Raw genomic sequence first — 17,122 nt, 5'->3', positions numbered from 1 at the left:
TTTGTATATTCTCTATGTTGCACCACCATGACCACTCTCTTATGCCAGTTAATTTCCATCACCCCAGAAAGAGCTACACATCTCTCAGCTGTCAGTTTCAATATCCCTTATTTTTATTACTTGACAACCATTAATCTACTCTGTATGGATTTTCCAATTCTGGAGATTTCATATAAATGATATCATAAATCCAGACACACCTTCGTGTCCTGTTTCTTTCACTCGATATAATGCTTTAAAAGTTTATCCATGTTATAGTATTTCATTCCATTTTATAGCTAAATGATAATCAATTGTATGGATATATTACATTTTGTTTATCTTTACATAAACAGATATATATTGGGGTCATTTTCATTTATTGTCTATTATGATTATTACTGCTATAAATATTGGTATGCATGTTTCTATAAGGACATTTGTTTTTAATTATCTTGGGCATATACCTAGGAGTAGAATTGATGAGTCTTAAGGTAACCCTATGTTTAACTTTTTGAGAAATTTTTTTTACCTTTTTAGCTGAAGATGTTTTAGGCTCATTTTGTATTGTCCCTGCCCAGCTGTGGAGTCAGTTTTTTCTCCAAGAAGCTTGTGGTAGGTAGTATGATCCCCCAAAGGCATTCACTTTCTAATCTCCAGAACTTATAACTATTATTCAAATTGTGAGAGGTTCTTGACATCCTTTGTTGACTTGAAGACGAAGAGTACCATGTGTTAAGAAAATGGACACTTCAATCCTATAGTCACAAGGAACTGAATTTTACCAAGAAATTAAATGAGCCTAGAAGTATGTTTTCTCTCTAAGACTAGAGATAAGGGATCAGGCCTTGTGAAACTTTAAGCAAGGAACCCAGTTAAACCATGTGTGTGTGCATATGTTTGTGTGTGTGTGTGAGAGGGTGCATGCATTTACATGTGCCTATACACATCCACAATCTCTATTGTTTTCTATATATCTACATATATGCATATATTTAAACCCCATGGATAACCAGTGATAATTCCATTTCCAATACAACAAGCAGAGTTGATTCTATGATGTTCTTTCTCTATATTGATTAAAAACTCTTTTCTCTCACAATGTGAATCTTAGCTTCAATTAACCAAAATATATTGATGTATTTCTTCAGTCCCATAGTGTACAAAACGTAGTTTCAGAATTATCTTATGCGGCAAAAAATAAACCAGCAGTTAGAGTTAAATATTTGCTTAGAGTTGTTTCTTTGTTGTTTTCTGAGAGAATATAACATAAATAATGCATTTAACTATTATTTGGGTTAGTTAACTATTTTTATTTTTTATTTTAATAAAAAGTGTTATAAAATCTTTTGAGAAATTTGTCTCGCCTATAATTTGAATCTCAGTAAAATATTTCAGCAGAGACACAAAATGTATAGTCTTGCATAATTCCACCATATTCATGACTTTAAAATATTAAAAAATATAAACTTGAGAAATGTAAAATTGGTGTTTTGGGTTGAATTGTGTCTTCCAAAAAGATATGTTGAAGGTATAATCTCTAGTACTTTAGAATGTGACTTTATTTAAAAATAAGATTATTTCTAATGTAATTAGTTAAGATTAGGTCATACTGTAGTAAAATAGGATATTAATCCAATATTACTGGTGTCCTTATAATAAGAGAAGAAACACAGAGGAACAGACACATGATGAGAGAATGACATTTGGTGACAGAAGCTCCGAGCCAAAGAACACTAAGAATTGTAAGCAAACCACCAAAAAGTAGAAAAGGAAAGGAATGATTCTCCTCTATGTGCTTCAGAGGGAGCATGGCCCTAACAACACCTTGACTTTAGACTTCTAGCCTCCAGAACTATGAAATAATAAATTTTTATTTTTTAAAGCAAGGAAAAGAACACAAAATAATATTAATAATATAGATTTCAGTACATGGAAGAGGGGTGTTGCTGTAGCAAAATGCTAAAAACGCGGAAGTTAAGTTAGAGCTGGATAATGAGTAGAGACTGCAAGAGTATGGAGGCACTTGATAGAGGGTACTTAGACTGCTTTGGAGAGATCAGTGGAAAAATGTGGATGTTAACAGAATTTCTGATAAGAGCACCAAAATAAATAGAGAAGAGCTGCAGAGAAAACGTCTATCATATTAGAGAAAACATATATCATTATAAACAGGATGCTGCTATAAATATGAATGATAAGGTATTTGTGGTGAATTTTTAAACATAAATGAAGAATATATTATTGGATGCTAGAGAAAAGGTGATGCTTATTATAAAGTGGCAGAAAACTTGTATAAAAGTAGAATTTGCAAGTGATGAAATTTGATATTTGACTGTGGAGAATCCCAAGAAGAATATAGAAGGTTTTTCTCATTGCTTGCTATGGATTAAATTTTGTCCCCCACAAATTCATATATCAAAACCTTAATCCCCAATGTAATGTTATTTGGAGATTGAACCTTTGAGAGATGCTTACATTTAGATGTGGTCTTGAGGATGAGGCTGTCATGATGGAATTAGTACTCTTATAAGAAAAGAAACAGCAGGATCTCTCTAATTGCCATTTGAAGAAACAGTGAGAAGGCATCTGAAACACAGGAAGAGAGCACTCACCAAAAATCAAATCAGCCAAAAGCTTGATCTTGGACTTCCCAGCTTTGAGAATGGTGAGAAAATAAATTTCCGTTCTTTAAGCCAGACATTCTATGATATTTTGTTATGTCAACCTGAGCTGACTAAAACTGCGCTTATAATAAAATGTAAGAGAGAAGACATAAATTGAGAAAGAAACTATTGAGAAGAAAGGAAACAACATATTATGATTTGGAAAGTCTCAATCAATTCAGATAGGATGATCTGGAAACAGGTCCAAGGGTATGGACGAACCACCATGTACAGCCATGTGCTAAGGGTGGAGTCATGTGACTCATGGATCTAAACAACCATTTCAGCAGAAGCCAGAAATAGAGATGTGGTTAGCCAGGAAAGATCTGTGAATGACCCTCTTGTCTGATTGCTTGAAACTTTTGACTTGCACAGGAGAACAAGGTTTTTGAGAATTTTATACCTGCAGAAATGCTATCAGAGTAGATTGGAAAGTATAGAGAGATGAAATGAAGGGATAATGACTCAAAAGGCAGAGACATAGATGCATAGGCCTGGAGCAATGGGATATTTTTTGGCCAAGAGTACAGGGCTACCACACATGTGGGCTTAAGGGATGCAGCCCTGGTAGGCCAAGAAGATGGAGCTGTCCCAGAGGACCAAAAGAGCAGGGCCATAAACTTAGCAAGCCCAGAACATTGAGCTATAAAGAATTGTTCTCAAGCCTTTAAATCTAATGGAATTTGCCTCGATGGGTTTCATACTTACTTGAGACCTGTGATCTTTTATTTTCTCCTTAATTCTCCATTTTGGAAGCAGATAACTTGTTTTCTGGTTTTGTAGGTCCACAGATGGAAAGAAATTTTGTCCCAGGATGGACAATACCCAGAATCTCACTCATGTTTGATTTAGACCAGGGGTCCCCAATCCCCGGGCTGTAGCCTGGTAGTGGACTGTGGCCTGTTAGGAATAGTGCTGCATAGTAGGAGGTGAGCAGTGAGAGAGCAAGCAAAGCTTCATCTGTATTTGCAGCTGCTCCCCAGCACTAGCATCACTTCTTCAGCTCCACCTCAGATCATCAGGCATTAGATTCTCATAGGAGCCCTGGTCCCTGGTGCCTAAAAGGTTGGGAACCACTATTTTCGACTATTTAGATGGTGAGATTTGGGACTTTCTGAGTTTTTCATACTTAAATGAAATTTTGGGGACTGTTATTTGTTGAATTGAGTCTCCTAAAAAGAAATATCCTAACTCCCAGTATCTCAGACTGTAAGCTTATGTAGAACTAGGATTATTACAGACATAATTACTTAAAATGAACTTTTGGAATCCAGAACCATGAGACCATAAATTTCTGTGGTTTTATCCCACCCTCTCCCAAAAAACTATTATAGTTGGTATACATTTAAAAGTTGCATTGACATGTAATACACACCCAAGACAATTCACTCATTCAAAATATACGATTTAATGTTTTTCAGTATATTCACAGAGTTGTACAGCTATCATCAAAATTTAATTTTAGAATTTTTTTCACTTCAAAAATAAATCTTGTATCAGGAGCTCAACTGAGCTGGAGAGAGCTGGGATGTCTGATATCTGAATAGTCAATTAAAACAACAAACCAAAATAAAATAAGTCAAACTTTCTTACAATAATATAAGTAAGAGGCTAAACCAGAGAAAACACAAACTCTCTGCTATTCTATTTTCCCCATGGCACAGCCACCAGTTGAGCATCAGAGATGCACTGGCACAGTTGAGAAAGTCACCTCACTCCTGAATTAGCCCCAAACAAAAGCATCCTGCAGTTTTATGGACCAAGGATCCCGGGAGGTAGAGAGGAGAAAGAACTAGGAGTGGAAAAGTACGAAGTGGGGAAAAGTGTCTACAAGATTCCCCTCTCTCCTGATAAGGAGATTTCAGCAGAAGCATCTGAGGAACACCTCTGCTTTAGCCCCAGGCAAAGAGGTCTCTGAATGATGGTGCCTGTATTAGGGATACAGATCTACATAAGAACATAGTTGGCTGTGGAGGGGTGATGATGCTAATGCTGAGTCTTTAACAACAAACTTCAGAGGCTGCAATATATTGGCTGGACACCAAGTCTAGTGTTGGAAGAACAGCTTTCTACTATGAGGCTTGCCAAACAAAGCCTTTGTAATTGCCTATTGTTTGAACATGAAAAAAACACATACAGGTTTTTGGTCAGCAGTCAGACTCTTCAGCACACATACACATTAGAAATCACTCCCTATATTAGTGTGGTTCCCCGGAAAACAGAACCAACAGGATAGATATGTAAATTAGATTAGATGAATATATGATAGAGGATGATAGATAGATAGATGATAGATTAGATAGATAGATAATAGATAGATGATAGATAGATAGATAGATAGATAGACAGATAGATAAATGATAGATAGATGAGAGACAGAGAGAGAGAGAGAGAGAGAGAGAGAGAGAGAAAACAATAGACAGATAATAAAGAATTAGCTCACATAGTTATGGAAGCTGAGAAGTCCCAAGATTTATAGCTGGCAAGCTGGAGACCCAGGAAAGCTCATGGTATAATTCCATTCTGAGTCAAAAGGCCTGAATGGTGGAAGATCCAATGGTGGAAGTCCCAGTCTGAATTCAAAGGTAGGAATAGCCTGATGTCCTAGCTCAAAGACAGGCAGAAAGAACAAATTCTCTCTTATTCAGCTTTTCTGTCATATTCAGGCCTTCAGTGGACTGAATTACTTAAACTATCTATTCAAATGTCAATCCCAACCAGATTAACCAGTTAATCTCAACCCTCACTTAACAAAAACAGAATAATGTTTAACCAAATAACTGGGCACTATGTGGTCCAGTCAATTTGACACAAAATTAACCATCAGAAATCTAGTTCTTGACAATTTGGCACTTACACACATTGCCTTGAATCATACTCAATCTCCAAATAAAGGCAATAACAAGGTCATAATTTTACCTAACATAATACAACCACCATGCATACAACCAAAACCACAAAAAATGCATCCACAGGAAAAGATAAATTCCTTGACTTAGGTTTATTCTTCTCCTTATATTGCATAACTTAAAGACAGTGATGTAAAATTAACAATATTTAACACTATTATATAAGTCAATACATCTGATGTTACATAATAAAGGAATAAGAGATGAAAGAAAATATATTTTAATACAATGTACTCATAAGTAAAAAGAAAGAAATACTCATGACAGCTCTCTTTTCTGTAACTGATCATATGTTCATATATGGTATTCATAACTATCTTCTAGTACCCATTTTGCATACGCCTTTAGGAAGCAACTTAGCTGGTCATGATTCTTTACATGGTGGAATGACAGAAACTTTGTTCCTTAAGGGTCTGGGCTATTATAAGTCCTGCCTGGATTGGGTTATTTTAGTTTTTTTATGTCCTTAATCACAGGGTGTGACACTAAGATACATCATAACAAAACTCCTGTATTCCAGACATATTCTTCCTTATCTCTATTGTAGAATAGCATTCCAATTCCTCTCTGGTTATGAGGATCATTCACTGCAGCCATCACAGTAACTCCGTTCTTTGACATGAGGGTTTCAAAGTGGCTAGGAGGCAGTCTTAACATCAAGTTCAAAAACATTGTGCCACGTTGTGGAAGCATTCCTCTCTTTGGAATTAAGACCTCTAGACCACCAGAACATAAGGACACAGGAACAGGAAATAAAATATTGCTAGTGGTACACTGGGAGTAATAGTGAGTAAGAATACTCACATTTCCACCTCTTTCCGTGGTTCCTGAATTCTGCATATGAGAAAAGCAGCACCTTATATTGAAGGCTGATTCATATATAGTTATGTGTCTCATAACAATGTTTTGGTCAACAATGGACCCCATATGATAGTCCCATAAAATTGTAATGGAGCTGAAAAATCCTATCACCTAGTGACATAGCCATCATAAAGTAGTAGCACAAAGCATACTCTCATGTTTGTGATGATATTGGTATAAAGAAACTTACCATGCTGCCAGTTGCATAAAAGTATAGTACATATAATTACACTAATAAGCTATATCATTTAGGTTTGTGTAAGTGTATTCTGTGACGTTTACACAATGATGAAATCACCTAACAATGCATGTCTCAGAATGTATCCCTGTCATTAAGTGATGCATGACTGTACAGCCTTCAAGAAACTATTGCTTCAGCCTAAGCAAGGTTAAGGCCACCTAATTGGATCTGGAACTGAGTCTTCAATATGTCCTTCTACATTTCTATCAAATCAGCACTTCAAGATGATGAAGAATATGGTTAGACCAATGAATTTCATGAGCATTGGCCTATTGCCACACTTCTTTTGCTGTAAAGTGAGTTCCTTGATCAGACTAATGTTCTGTGAAATACCGTGATGGTGGATAAGGTATTTTGTAAGTCCACAAATGGAAGTTTTGACAGCAGCATTATGCATGGTAAAGGTAAATCCATAACTAGAGTAAAAGTTTATTCCAATAAGAACAAAATGATGCTCTTTCCATGATGGAAGTGGTTTAATGTAATTAATCTGACATCAAGGTAGCTGGCTGATCACCCCAGGGAATGGCGCCATATTGAGGACTCAGTGGTGGTCTCTGCTGCTGTCAGATTAAGCATTGAACAGTGGCTGTGGCCAGATCAGCATTCCTAAGTGGAAGTCCATTATACTGAGCCCATGCATAACTTCTATCCTTGCCACAAAGGCCACTTTATTTATGAGCCCATTGGACAATTATAAACATGGCTTGGGAAAGAGGGTGACTGACTCATAGAATGAGTCATCCTATCCACTTGATTATTGACATGCTCTACTTCTGAGGTCATACTTTAGTGAGCATTCACATGGGACACAAATATCTTAACATTTTTGCTCATTCAAAAGTCTATCTACAAGTTTATTTTCCCAAGTCCCTTGTTATCAATTTTCCAGTTATATTCCTTCCAAGTCCCTGACCATTCAGCTAAAACATTAGCCACAGCACATGAATCAGTATATAATTGCATTTATGATCATTTCTTCTTCCAAGCAAAGTAAATAACCACATGCACTGCCCAAAGTACTGCCCGCTTGGAGTATATCTCTTTACTACTCTCCTTCAGGAATGTTCCAGAAAGAGGCTGTAATGATACAGCTACTCACTTTTAGGTGGTGTCAGCATGTCATGTAAACCAGGCGTGAGTCTTTTTTGTTTTTTTTTTTAACGTCTGTCAATTGATTATACAAAACTCTCCATAAGTGCAGTCTGGGTAAGAGAAGCTAATGTCACAGGAGTGAGGACCATGAGCATCTGAGCCACTTCTTCCTGTAACTGACTTGTGCCCTCAGGGCCTGATTGTGTGTGTGTGTGTGTGTGTGTGTGTGTGTGTGTGTGTGTGTGTGTGCGTGTGTATACATATATCAAATCCATTTGATGATGATGGTGCTATGCATGCTCAACTTTATGGCTTGATGGGTCAGAAAACACTCAGTTGTTGATGGACAGCTTCAGTTGCATGGCAACTTGGTGGCCTGTGGTTAAGTATTCAAACTCTACTAAGGCCCAATAGCAGGACAACAGCTGTTTTTCGAAAGGAGAGTAGTTAATCTGTAGATGATTGAAGGGTTTTGCTCCAAAATTTTAAAGGTCCATACCTCAGTTCACCTACAGGGGAATGTCAAAGGCTCCAAACTACATCCCTATGTGCCTCTGACACTTCAGGCATCACTGGATCTTCTGAGTCACATGATCCAAGTTTTCACAGAGGCCTGGACCTACTGCAGACCCTTATTTTTTTTCTGTGCCCCGACTCAAAACTGTTTTTAGGTCACTCAGTAAATGAGCCAGAGTAACACACCCAAATGAACAATACGTTCCCTCCAAATCCAGAAGGCCATTAGTTATAGTGCTTTTTTTTTTTTTTGGTTGTAGGAAGGACTTGACACAAAAACTTATCTTTCATCTTAGAAAGTGTATCCCAACATATCCCAAAACACTGGACACCTAGAAATGTCACTGAGGTAGAAGGCCCCTGAATTTTAGTTAGATTTATTCCCTACATTCTAATATGCAAATTTCTTACCAGTAAGTCTAGAATAGTTGCTACTTCTTCATCAGTAGGTCTAATCATAGCATAATGTTAGCAAGGTAATGAACTAGTGTGATACCTATGAATGGAAAAAATGATCAAGATCTCTCTGAACTAATAGCATAGTCAATAATATTGTAATAACCATGTATAGTGCCAGGTGAGTACTAGACTAATTGGGAGGATCGCTCTGTAAATTATATAAATGTCTAACCACTATGCTGTACACCTGAAACTATTATAAAATAATATTAAATGTCAACAGTAATTGAACATTAAAAAAAAAAGATCTCTGTAAACTAAATTATGACATAATACTGGAAAGTTGATTATACCCTTGAAGTAGGACAGTGTATGTGCATTGCTGGCCTTGCCAGCTAAAAGAAAACTGCTTCTTGTGATCCTATTGACAGGAATGGAGAGAGGCATTTGCCACATTAATAGCTGCATATCTGGTGTGTCAATTTGCTCAAGCAATAAAACCACATCTAGTAGAGCTGATGCAATTGAAGGCACCACTTGATTAAGCTTTTTGATAATCACCATCATTCTCCAAGATCTGTTTGTACTTGGCACATGTCAAATAGGCAAGTTAAATGAGAATATGGTGGGAATTACCACCTGCATTTTTTAAGTCCTTGATAGTAACACTAATTTTCAATCCCTTCAAGAGTGCAGTATTGCTTTTAGGTTATTATTTTCACAGATAGAAACAGTTATAGTGGCTTTCACTTGGTTTTCGCTGTGTTAAAAGTCCCCTCTACACATGTTAGGGAACCAATGTAAGGATTTTGCCAGGGATCAAGTAAATCTCTTCCAACTACGCATTCTGGAGTTGAGGAAATAACAACAGGTTGGATTGGGGGAATGACAGGGCCCACCTTGAGATGAGCCTGAGCTAAAAATCCATTGATCTCCTGATTTCCATATGCCCTTACTCTGACTAATTTGTGGATCACAGTGATATTTTGAGTCTCCTGGAATTAGTGTTTATTCAGGGCTAATGCCCAGTAATACCCAAAAAGTATGATTATGTCCTCTTCTCAAATGTTCTATCACCTTGGTAAAGGCCGAATTTCCCTCTGGAAACTACTAGAAGAAAGAGTAACCATATACATTTTTGGTAATGTACTAGGTTCCTTCTTCAAGGGGTACCAGTCTCCTCTTCATTCAAGGGAATCTGAGTCTAGAATCTGGCTCAAATTTTGGAAATGGTTGAGCTGCAACTCTGCTTTATGAATTGAGTTAGACTTTTACGTATCTGAACTAGAACTTTTCTGCTTACGTACATGAAGAATTCACTGACTTCCTATCTATTTTACTTCTGGGATTACCATAATCAACTAGTCAATGTCAGAGTCACACTATTGTGATTCATGATTTGACTCTGTTGTCCCTTATGGTAACCATGCCCATCTTGCCTTGGTGAGTGAGTGCCTCCACATGGACTCTGACACTCCTAGATTCAATTACTCCCATTGCATTTAGCTTACCTAATTCAGCGACTGCAGTTCCAACTGTGAGGTCTGGCCTACAAAAAAGAATGATCACAGAACTCGGATGTTGAGATTTCCCTCAAAAATTTATTTCTCACAATATAGTTGAAAGGTGTATTTTCTAGCTCTACCAATGTTGGTGAATAGGACTTAATTGAGAAATCTACTCTAACATTCTAATATCTCTAAGCCTTTGAATCCCTTCCTCTACATTAAACTAAGGCAGCTCCAGCATTTATAATTTGCTCAGTGTGGACCACCTTTTTGTCCATGTTTCAAAAAAACCCTCTTATCTCTACAGTTTTGTATGTTCTTACATCATTCTTACATCATTGACACATACAATGTTGATTCTCCTCAGGACTCACCTCTTTCTTCTTCTAAGACACAAATAGACTCTAGTTCCAGCAGGCTCTTAAAGATGAGGTATAAAGCATGACCCATGCAGGGTTAATTTCCTTGGAAGGAGGTATAAAGGCTGCTACCATTAGGTATGGGGGAAGTTACTATCATTCAGGGGTGGAGAAGCTGCTTCTACTGGAATTAGGTAGGTTCCCCCATTGAGGATGGGGAGGCTGCATCTACTCACTAAGAAGTTTCATCAGAATTTATAGTCTCGTGTCTCCGCCTTCATTAAGATCGTCCTACACATCCCATTCCACCTTGTAGGACCCCATCCTCTCCCAATCAATGCCCTCACTTGAACAGCAAACATCCCTCTAGGCCGAGAGTTCAAGTTGTATTGTAATTCAGCCAGTCATAATATTAGATCCTAGATTTGATTTGCATCAGTCTCAGGCCTACAGCTACAGAAGATAAGACTTTTCTTCAGAGCACACAAAGAAGTTTCTAGGTCATTTGTGCAGTGCTGAGAATTTGAATCTCTGAGCTCATTCTCTTATTTCACCAGTTTGTCTAGTGACATTTGGAGCAACCAGACAACTCCATTACATTTGTAAGTTTTCCAAAACTGTTTGAAAGTTTCAGTTCCTTGCTTCTCATGATTGATTGAGGTATCCAAGGCAGCTATTAGTGTATTTGCTTTTTTTCCTCTTAATTTTTAACCTATCAGAGACTTTACATTCAAAACTTTTTTTTCTGTATACAATATATATTTTAGTCTGTTTTTTTTAACTTCACTCTGACAATCTGTTGTGTCATTCCAGCCTATTGACAATGACATTCTCAGCTAAGAATTTATGAGGCACTTGTGTAGGCCCATACTTATTTATAGCAAGCGCATAGACATTTCTCCCCCCACTACTGGGGATGATGATGTGGCCAGGCCTCCCCTTGTGGTTCTTATTACAATCATGCACTTCAGCAAGAAACTATCAGAGAATTAAAAAAAAAAAAAAGATTTATTTCTCACAGATTTTGGAGGGTATATGGCACAACTGAGGGCCCCACAGCAAGGTCACTGGTAGAAAGATTCAAGTGAGCAAGCATGCAACTGAGAATCTACCTTTATTAGGGTCCTAGGGAGGGATGACTAGGTTTCTGTGGGTTCATTTTTTATTGGTGAATTTAGTGGGAATTAGGGCATGGGAAAAGAGAAGTAAGTCATTCAAAAGATCAATTATCTAGATTATCCAGGGCTTTCTATATAGGGAACTTTTATGGATGGAGGTGGTATGTTTTTCTTATCTACTAGTTTTGCTGGTATCTTTGTCATATAGCTGGCAATGTTTTATTTTTTTGTTTTTTTTTGTTTGTTTGTTTGTTTTTAAGATGGATGTCTTTGAAATGGATGCTTCAGCAATCAAAAGTTTAATGTCAAGCACTTACATTACAATAAAAAAACCTTAATGTCAGGTGTTTACACTATATAATCTCTGTATTTTATTTAATGGTGTTTTGATCTTTGACATGTGAATAGTTCATTAATACAGTCGGATTAATAGATATCACACTTGTTTTCTATTCATTGTTTTAGTTCTTTATATTTTTTCCTTCTCCTGACATTTCTGATTTTAATTGAGCATTTTATGTTATTGTATTTTATCTCTTCTCCTAGTATATAATTTATACACTTTTTAGATGTCTTTAGTCATTGCCCCATGGTTTGCAATATATATTTTAATATTATCTAAAGACACTTTTAAACAACTGTATACCACTTCTCATGTAATTTAAGTGCAGTATAACAAAATATTTGTTTCTCTCTTCTCCTTATGGCATTTCTATCATTAATTTCACCTATTCTTATGTTAATATTACCAAATACATCTTTTTTTCAAGAACTCCTTTTAACATCTCTTTGCTTATATTCTTTTTACATTAATTACCCATCTGTTCTTATCTACTTTTTTCAATATAGCTTTTAACATATTAATCACAGTAAGTTTAAATCTTTGCCTGGTAATTTCATCATCTGTGTCATATGCAAGTCTGTTTGTGGAGACTGCTTTGTCTCTTCAGACTGCATTTTTTTGTCCCTGTAATGTCTTTGTTCAAAACCAGAAATTTTATGCCATAATAATGATTATGGTAAATGGTAAATAGGCCTATAATGTGAACATCTATGTTAATCTGACTAGGGCTGCGTTTAATGTGTTTGGTAACTTAGGTACCAGATGCTTTGAATTTCTCAAGTATTCTTGTTTTTGCCTTCCCTCTTGGATTTAGGGCTTCCCTGGGTAACACTATTCAGAAATTTTGTCTCTTGAAGTTCTTTCAGTAGTAATTTATTTTTATCTATCATAGCTGCCTTGACAATGTGGTATAATATGACAAAGATTCTTCACTTGAACAAACTATACTCAGGCTCCTGAACTTTCTCTTAGGCTCATTTGTGCACTTCCTTGTAAAATCAATTTAAACAAAAACCCTGCTAAGTCAGTTTAACCAGAACTCCCTGCCCCAGATATCTGATCAATCTTGATTGTTAATTGGGTCTCTTTTCCTCCACCACCCCCTACTTGATGTTTGATCACCCTGTCTTGTCTTCAGAAAGAATCTTTTTAGGTCAGTTTAATCAAACCTTCTCTTAACTCCGTTTTGTTGTTGTTGTTGTTGTTGTGTTGTTTTGTTTGTTTGTTTGTTTTGTTTTGTTTTTACTAATTTTCTATCCACTGGTCCGGACTCTACTCCTTGGCTATGAATTCCCACTTGTCTATACTCTGTTCGAAGTTGAGCCAAATCTTCCCCCTCTCCCCGACTGTAAAATCCCATTGCAGTTGTCCCTATGACTATCCTGAATAAAATTTGCCTTACCATATTTAATAAGTGCCATGAATACGTTTCCCCCCTTTAATAGATGTGGGAGAGGCAGAATGATTAATCTCTGCCTTTTGGTAGAACCTATGTCTCAGAGCTGTAGCTATCTCAAGTGTTTTGGTCCTTTCCACAGTGGTCTCTCAACGGACTAATTGCCTTAGTCCTTTCCCACCTTATTTCCTTGAAGCTTTGTATCCAGCTGGCTATGCCCCTGCAATTCATTTTAAGTAAGAAGACTCCAAGGAGCTAAAGTGGAGAAGATTCCCCTTACACTTGACTAGGATAATTTTACTTTGGTTAAGTTCTTATCCCTGGAGAATAGAATAGGCCTTTGTTCTGGAGAAGGCTCTGGGCTTGTATTACAGTCTTTACTGTTTACAGAGCCATGAAGGGATAATTTTTGGATTTTAACTATGAGAATCGGCCAGGTGTACTTGAAGAAAAGCTACTGAAAGCATGGGAGCTCTCTTGTGGCTATGGCTTCCAGGAGATTACTAATTTCATATTAGTTCACATTTAGCTGCTAGCAATTTGTTAACATTACCATTTAAAAGCTATTAGTTCACTGCTCCAGCAACTACTGCTTTAGGCAGGCATATCTTATTTGCTCTAACTCTCTGGATATGCCTGTTTTTCCAGTTCTGGGGAGTTTGTTACCCTGGAATGTCAGTTCTCTGCTAGATTAAAGAAAAGCTATTGATTTTCAGCTTCTCTTAACTTTTCTAGTTATAAAGACTAGAATGATCATCTAAAGTTCTTTTCCTGAAACTAGAAGTTTAGGTTATTGTTTTTTTGTGTGATTGGTTGGTCATTAGCTGAAACTAGAAGTTTAGGTTATTGTTTTTTTGTGTGATTGGTTGGTCATTTTTAATTTAAAGTTGCCTGATTAAGGGGGCTACATCTGTGCCTGATTTAGATCAAAGATCATAGACCATAAGCTTAATATAATGATTACATAATATCTTGGGGAGTTTCTGACAAAAAAATTTATAAGAGTTAATTTGAGCCCAACTGAGGACAGTGCCAGAAGCAAAATCTCAGATGCTCAAGAGAACGACAATTTTGCAGTTTCTCTTATACATTTGGAATTAAGGAGAGAAAGTATAGAAGATTCCATGAAAATAAGAGAAAGCAAGGTAGGAATTAGATTATAGGATAATTGACACGATAATGTGCTCTTTAAGGTGGTTATGTTTCCAAAGGATCTGAAAAAGAGGCATTTCAAAGGTGTGTTAAACTAGATGCATAAAAACAACCAACAGGACTTGCTTAAGATGAAGATAACCTTTTACTAAAGAAGTTATATGCCTGAGGTATGACCACCCACCATGACCTTCCCAGTTAGGACTTTATGACCAGATCATCCTGTGAGGTTACTTTTGGTTAGATTTATTATAGCATCCCCTTTTCATCTACAGTGTGAATACATTTTACATATGGACATGAATAATTTTGTTCAAGAGGGCACAGTATGATAGATTTTTATTAGTCACAAAACTTCAACCCCCCTATATCTGTTCCTTTGCCCTATACTTTGATTGTAGCTTCCCAAGGTACATGGTGTTTCTTGCCCTACCACTTGATTCTGTACTTACTTGTCACATTACTTGCTTTGGATAAAGAGACGTAGAAGACAAGATGCATGTAGAAACATGAAAAGCACTTGTAGAATTGGGTTTGAACTGTCTTTTGCATCTCTGCCATAATTAAGAAAACAAGCCCAAGCTTACCATGAAAGACATGAGGCAGAGCCAATCACCTCAGTCATCCAGCAAAGGCCAGCTTAGATTATTCAACAACCTACTAACTCTTTGATATGTGAGAAAGCCCAGCAGAGTCCCATAGCCTACTCCCAGGTGAAACTGGACATATGAGCAATAAATAAATAAATATATATATATATAAACATATTTATCTATCTATCTATCTATCTATCTATCTATCTATCTATCTATCTATCTATCTATCTATCTATCTATATGTAATTCTTGGTGACTTTATGACTGATTGATATAAAAAGCAATTGTGGCTAGTGGAGATTAATACTATACTATACCTTTCCTGAGTTTTCAATATTAGTGAATACTTTATACTCCAGATCTTTATTTTTTGCCTTGATTTTGTAAATATCTGCTTTTGCCCTATTCATTTAAGAACCTATTATGTGACATTAGCTAACCTGATTAAATATACTTAACTAAAGTGATAATGTAACTGTGATTATTGTGGTTTTATTAGTCTTACGATTGTAACTATTTTTTATTCTTTATTTTCCTTTCTGTCCTTACAATATCATTCTCATATTTTAAGTACAAAAAAATGCCTTGTTAACTAATGTCTAATTTGTAGATTATTTGCCTGATTGAGAACTCTAGAAATGGACTTCAAAGGAAGCTAACAGTTCCAAGACCATTTGGTGCCCAAAGACTGACTGCCAAGTCCTCTCTAGACTTTTGCTTGACCAATTTCAGGATGCTTATCAGAACAGGCTGCCCAGGAGAGTTCATCATGCTGATTCTTACCCTAAAACAGGAGCTCCCCACCACTTGTTTCACTTGTCTAACCTCCAGGCTACATGAGAAACAAGCCAAGGCCAGAAGACAAGATAGATGGCCTTGACCTACCCCTCCCCTCCAAGATACAGCCCACTTCCTGGGGCTTTGGAATTTTCCTCTGATCTCTTTCCATGCCCTCTCCCTATAATAACCCCTGCCTGCACTGAAGAGGCAAGAAGGCCTTCGGGACAGCAGTTGCTGTCTTCACAGGATGGCAGCTCTTGAATAATCCTGTTTTCCTACTACCAAATTCTTGTCTCCTGAGTTATTGGTTTATGAATTATTGGCTTATGGGCAGCAAGCAGCCGAACCTGAATTTGCTAACAATAATGGACAATATTAATTTACTGGTATAGCTTTCTAAGTTAACATTTTATTTTTAGCAAGATTTTATTGTTCCATAACTCAAATGAGTACATAATTTGGTATTTCAGTCATAGGGGTAGGTGAATAGGAAAGAGTTCTTATGAAAAGGAGACCATTGATCAACACTCAAATCCCATTTTTTTTTCCAGAGGTTGTACTGATTAGATTATAGGATAGTTAACAAGATTATGTTCTCTTCAGAGTAGTTATGTTTCCAAGAGTTCTGAAAGAGAGGCATTTCAAAGGTGTGTTAGCCTAGATGCGCAAAAAACAATGGACAAGGTATACAAACCTTCCCAAGAGCAGAGGCAGCTGTAATACAGAGACAACATTCTTGGATTTAGATTAAACTAGGATCAGTTTCAAGGGATGTTATATCATCTCTATGATTCTGTACAAATCCTGTATCTTCCCTAAGTCTTAGTTTCCTCCTTGATAATATCAGTATCTAAATATCAAAACTGACATGGAGATAAAGTAATGTATTTGAAAGAACTAACTCTAAAGTAATATCCATCTAATATATACTATATTATACTATTAATATGGTATATTTTAACATGAGAGGAAGATGGAGAGCTTTCGGTGGAAATTACAATTTCTCTACATATTTATGTAGATTAATAAACATAATTCGGTCATTCTCAATATCTAATATGATTAAAATCTCTTGAGAAGCTTGTTAAAATGCACATTTCTAGTCCAAGACCCCAGAGATGCAGACATAGTAAACTTTGGGCAAAACTCAGGAATATTTATAATGAACAATCTCCTGGAGTAATTCCAATGCAGGTGGTCTTCG

The 17,122-nt window shown here is 36.6% G+C and overlaps 1 pseudogene; it reads left to right on the top strand.

Annotated features, from left to right (window-relative positions):
* Window positions 1-6,993: 6,993 nt before the first annotated feature.
* The window catches only part of LOC105292793, a 137,531-nt pseudogene continuing 127,402 nt past the window's right edge, over window positions 6,994-17,122 (top strand).

Source organism: Pteropus vampyrus, unplaced genomic scaffold (genome assembly GCF_000151845.1).
Source record: "Pteropus vampyrus isolate Shadow unplaced genomic scaffold, Pvam_2.0 Scaffold63, whole genome shotgun sequence".
Lineage (NCBI taxonomy): Eukaryota > Metazoa > Chordata > Mammalia > Chiroptera > Pteropodidae > Pteropus > Pteropus vampyrus.
The sequence above is the reverse complement of the archived record's forward strand: the minus strand, read 5'-3'. Positions and strand labels throughout refer to the sequence as shown.